The sequence below is a fragment of the Trachypithecus francoisi genome, unplaced genomic scaffold, assembly GCF_009764315.1.
Source record: "Trachypithecus francoisi isolate TF-2019V2 unplaced genomic scaffold, Tfra_2.0 Lachesis_group3, whole genome shotgun sequence".
Taxonomy (NCBI): Eukaryota; Metazoa; Chordata; class Mammalia; order Primates; family Cercopithecidae; genus Trachypithecus; species Trachypithecus francoisi.
The window spans coordinates 57,511,542-57,517,945 of NW_022681468.1; positions in this window are offsets into that span (position 1 = coordinate 57,511,542).

Below are 6,404 nucleotides of genomic sequence, written 5' to 3' on the forward strand. Positions count from 1 at the left end.
GTGGTAACATGAGTACCTTAAAATTATTTCAAATGATTCAGAATGATACCGTAGGCTTTTTGGCTATGATGTGACATCTAAATTTTCTTCTTAATTATGTCAACTGTTATAATGAATTCAATGACACCTAAATTTTGCATCAACATATGTTTTATCATATATCTATAAAAGAACCTTATGTATCTTTATCTTTATTGGGAGTATACTCCCAATAAACAGATTATCCATTGGACAAGTGGTACATTTAATGTTTCCTCAAAATTTAAAATAGGGCTGGGTGTGGTGGTTCACACCTGTGATCCCAGGACTTTGGGAGGTTCAGGCGGGCGAATCACTGGAAGTCAGGAGTTCGGACCAGCCTGACCAACATGGTGAAAACCCTTCTCTATTAAAAACACAAAATAATTAGCTGGGCGTGGTGGTACACACCTGCAATCCCAGCTACTCAAGAGGCTGAGGCATGAGAATCACTTGAACCTGGGAGGCGAAGGCTGCAGTAAGCTGAGATTGAGCCACTGCACTCCAGCAGTCCAGCAGCCTGGGTGACAGAGCAAAACTCCATCTAAAAAAAAAAAAAAATTAAATGATTCCCATTTACTTCTATCTACACATCTAGAAGTTCATTTTAAAACAATTTAATATAAAGGGAACATTTTATCAAAGTAAAGCTCACTTGAAGAACTCATGTGTGATTCCTTACAGTGGCTTCCTCCTTGTCTTTTCACATATCCAGGAAACTTCATATTTGTTTTCCCTCTGTATATATAATATCTAGAGAGAGTAAAGTCATTTCTGGTCAGATGTATGGGTTTACGTTAACATATCTGTTTGGTTTATATTTAAAAAAATTTAGGCCTGAGTAAGTAAGAAAAGGGAAAGACCTCATTTACTATAATTTTTTGGAGAGGCCAGCTAAGAAGTACAGTTGTATGTAGGTAATAAGAATTAACTATAGTTAGAAGTTTCTTTGGTAGCAGGAGATTTCATGACTATAATGAAGATATCCCACTTTGTGTGTTGGTTTTATTACTTGTTTTATTATAAGTTTACATTATTTGAGGCATTAGTTTCTTTCTGTAGTTTGTGAACTGGCACTGTTAGGAATCACTGTATCAGTGGTCATCATGCCTGCCCACCCACCATCAATACATACATGCGCAATAAATTTAGTTAACTCATCTTGCAACCTAGGCCTCATTGGTAATGAAGCCTGCTGAGTCTTTAGACCTCTCACAGTATCCCTCTTGCTTCAAGTGTCAGGCTATTAGTTTCTGCTAGTAAAATTATAGCTTTGAATGTTCCTATTCAAAAATTAAAAATGCCTAAAATTAAGTATCCAAGCTTCTGCCTTAAACAACTAAAAAAGAAGAGTAAAATAAGTAAGTGTAAATAAGAAAAAATTAAAAAGTAAAAATTAAATAAACAGTAAACCGAAAAAAGAGAAAAACAATGAAAACAAGCTATTTCTTTTAAAAGACTATTAACATTGTTAAATCACTAGGAATAGTAGCAAAAAAAAAAAAAAGGTAGAGAAAAGACATGTTTTCCAGTACCAAGATTGAATGTGGATAAATTATTATAGTTTCTATAGACATCAAGTAGTATATTGTTAACGTTATGAACAACTTCATGCCAATCAATTCAACATCTTTAATGACTTGGAGAAATTTCTTGGAAGGCACAAGTTAACCATAAAGGTTCAAAGGAATCAGTAAATGCTAACTATATATCAATTAAAAATATTGAATTCATAATTTAAAACAGTTCCACAAACAAGGCAGGCACATCTGCTTACATTGCTTCTATACTACACTGTACTGGAGATGCTAGTCAGTGCAATAAAGCACATAAAAAATGAAAGACATACAGCATGGAAAGGAAATAGAAAAACTGTCTTATTCACAGACTGCTTGATTGACTCTAAAATTCCAGGAGTCTACCCAAAAATCCTCCATGACTAGGACATGAAATTAGGAAGGTACAGTGTACAAGATCACAGTATATATTTTTATACTAGCAGAAAAATATTAAAATACAGTATTGAGGGGAAAAGTGGAACTTATAGTAACATCAGAATTGAAACAAATTAATCAGAAGGCTTGTGAGCCTCAAACTGAAAACATAATTGCAAAGATAAATTAAGTAATATTTAAATGAGTGAGAAGTTATAGTATGTTCATGGATGGGAAAATTAAATTGTAAATATATAAATTTTCTGCAAATAGTTCAACAGTATCAATACAATATCAATTAAAGTATTAAGTCATGCTTATGGACAAGCTCATTCTAAAATTTATGTGGCTATGAAAAAGACCTGAATAGATAAAAATGTCTTGGACCAGGCATGGTGGCTCACATCTGTGATCCCAGCAATTTTGGAGGCTGAGATGGGCAGATTACCTGAGGTCAGGAGTTCGAGACCAGCCTGGCTGACATGGTGAAACCCTGCCTCTACTAAAAATACAAAAATTAGCTGGACTTGGTGGCACACACCTGTAATCCCAGCTACTTGGGAGGCTGAGGCAGGAAAATTGCTTGAGCCCAGGATACGGAGGTTAAAGTGAGCCAAGATCATGCCACTGCACTCCAGCCTGGCCTGATAGAGTGAGACTCTGTCTCAAAAAAAAAGAAAAAAAAAAAGTCTTATAAAATGAGAATGTAAAATATTATTTCCACTCACTATCTGATTTCAAAATGTAAATAAAGCAACAATATTCAAGACAGTATGACAGTGGCATGAGGAAAGATAAATATGTCAATGGAACAGAACGTAGAGTCCTTAAATTAACCTACACATATGATGTAAGTAGATTTTTGACAAAATCTCCAAGGAAATTCAGTGGAATAAAGAAACTCTTTTCAGGTTGTGTTGCTGGAGCACTTGCATAAATTCAGGAGATACATTGACCCTGATCTCACATCATAAAAGTAAAATAATTTGAAATTATTATAAGCCCAAATAAAAAAGTTAAAACTATGAAGCCTCTAAAAGAAAACATAGTAGAGTATATAATTTATAGTAAACAAAGTTTTCTTAGAAAACTGAAATGTCAGAAAAAGCACTAACCACAAAACATGATACAACTGAACTCCATGAATATCATAAACTTCTGCTTATCAAAAGTAACCATTAAGGAAATAAAACAATAGAAGCCACAGACTGGGAGAACATATTTGCAAACTCACATATGTGACAAAATACTTCTTTTATTCAACATATATGAACAACTCCGAAAAAGCATTTTAAAAATTTCAACCAAATTGGGACAAAAAAAATTCAGAAAATTTAAAGAAAGACATACATTGGAAATAAATGTATGAAAAAGTGCTCCATATCTTTAGCCATCCATGAAATAACATTACAAATACAATGACATCCTACTTCTCATCTACTAGAATTGTTGAAAAATGTCAGCATCAACATTGGAATGGATATGGAGCAATTGGAACATCCCAACGTTGCTGGGGCTGTGTAAAATTGTACAGTCTTTTTGAAAATTGTGTTTTCTTAAATTAAGCTAAACATGTTTACCATATGACACCAGAATTTCACTTATTAGACTATCCCCTCAAGTAAAACTTGTGTACTGTTAAATAATTCCAGATAAAATATTTGGTAGCTTTATTAGTAATTGCCAAAAAACCAAATGTCAATCAACAGCAGAATGGGTTTTAAAAATTCTGATATGTTCAGAGTGGAATATTACTTAGGAAATAAAAGTGAATTGCTGACTTATTCAACAACAGGCATGAACCTCAATATAATGTTAGCATTATCTTAAGCATTATCATATATGGCAAAAGTAACATATTTTAGTATAATCAGAAGTGTGATTGTTTATGGAGATTGGGATTAATCCGAAGAGAAAAAGAAATTTTCTGAGTTGATAGAAACATTCTACATTGTAACACTTGTCAAATTTCATCAAAGGGTATATAACATATGAATTTATCACTTTATGTAAATCTTACCTCTAAAAGAAAAATGTCCAAGAAGTTCAAGTGTTGCTGAGGATACAGAATAGCTACACTTTTTATGCATTGTTGATAGGAGTGTAAAATGGGATAACCTCTTTGGGACACCGGTTGTCAGTATCTACTAAAACTGAAAATCCATATATCCTGACAACTAGCATCTCTACACCTAGTTATTTATCCAAGAAATATAAATGCTTATGTCCCCAGGAAGATATTAAAAATGCTCAGACTGCATTATTTATAATTGCCACAAACAGGAAACAAGCCAAATTTCCATCAAGAGGAGAAAATAATCCAGCTTCTTTAAGAGTGGCAATATTGACATTTTGGACCAAATAATTATTTTTGTGGGAATTATCTTGTGCATTATAGGATGTTTGATAGTATCCATGGCCTTTATCCACTAAACATCACTAGCAATATCATACTTATGACAGTCAAAAATATCTCCAGACATTTTACCAAATGTATCATCAGGGCACAAAAACTACCTCTAGTTGAGACCCACTGGGATAGAGTAACATGGTATATTAATTTTCTGGTCTATTACTCAACAATAAAAATTAATGAACTATTAATCAACACAACGTAATGAATCTAAAACAAGGTAGTGTGTTGATAAATGTTTAACAACATGCTCTCTGAGGTGAAGGTGAGGGGGAGGCTGATATGGAGCATTTGTCACGGTTTCTATAACTATTTCAACGTCTAGGTTTTAGATGGTAGTAGATTGATATTTTTGGGAAAAAATTCTAATATTTAGGTTATCCCAGTGTATCTGGAAAGGTGGTATACCTTCATTAATTAATTAGTTTATAGATGCCATTTCACAATTTATTGGAGATACTGTATAAGAGTTTGTGAATCTATAAATTTTGAAGTCTTCCAATGCTGACATTCTATATTATTTATAAAATTGACATTTGTCCTCAGAATCTATTGGTTATTTGTGGTTTTTGAAATGAAATGGACCTAAATTTTTAGTGATTTATATTTTCAAATTAATGTTCCTTTTGCATTTATTTGTAAATTCAAATGTGTCTTTTTATCAGTCACTAAGAAGAAATTGCTTTATATTTTCAAAATGTAATGTATTTACATACATATAAGTGTATAAAAGATCCCTTTAATGTGCACAAATAAGTAAAGGTCAGGCCTTGCTTAGAAGTTAATGATGACACTGGGACCACTGACATTCTTTTTATTGAACCTGTGGTGCTGAATTGCTGAAAATATGAATATTAAATGTGACACTGAATTCTATCTAAAGATGTACTCACAGGAGTAATTAAGAGGGGGTCAAGAAAGGGAGTCTGGCTTTTGATTCTAAAAGAAAACATTTAACTCAATTTGTAGATCAGATTGAAGGACCAACCAATTATGCCATTACAAATTCTGTAACGTGGCTATAGTATTTAGATTTCAAGTAAATAGCACAAGTGAATTCTTGAAATTTAACTTTCTATCTTCATCCCCATTTCACTACTCTTTTTCTCTGCAGACCCAAGTTGAAGGCTGATTACAAACTGTACTTGATCACTAACGAATCAGTCAGCACCTTTTTCAGATTTGAAAGATTCCTGGAGGCCGGGCGCGGTGGCTCAAGCCTGTAATCCCAGCACTTTGGGAGGCCGAGACGGGCGGATCACGAGGTCAGGAGATCAAGACCATCCTGGCTAACATGGTGAAACCCCGTCTCTACTAAAAAAAAAAATACAAAATAGCCGGGCGAAGCGGCGGGCGCCTGTAGTCCCAGCTACTCGGGAGGCTGAGGCAGGAGAATGGCATAAACCCGGGAGGCGGAGCTTGCAGTGAGCTGAGATCCGGCCACTGCACTCCAGCCTGGGCGACAGAGCGAGACTCTGTCTCAAAAAAAAAAAAAAAAAAAAAAAAAGAAAGATTCCTGGATTGAGTCCTCAACTAATACCTCACATATTAATACAGTCACTAAAGCTACCAACATTTCTTTGCAAAGCAAGGAGTACTTTGCTATATCATTCCAAATCAATGTCATTCAGTAATTTGGGGAAAACATTATCTGTAAACTACATCTACTTCTATCACAACATGTACAAGTTCTTAGAAAGCAAAGGAGAGTAAACACTGGGCTCCATTCTTCCTCATGTTAGATTAAAAATGTAAACTAAATTAGTTTAGTAAAACACACTTGTGAATGGCACTTGACCATCTCTTTTGCATCCTTCACTAGAGTTCGAGGATAATTTCAAAAGCATTTCACAAAAGTTATGTACACTTTCAGTATGGCTTAGGTGCATATAATAGAAGTAAGTTTGCATCCCTCTGTAGCTATATCTGTTCTCATGTACATTTATCTCTAAATTTCATCAACTCCACATCAACCTTCCCAATCATAAATCGTCTCAGGGACACTAGGTAAAAATCCAAAATGATTTTTAAGGAAGGAA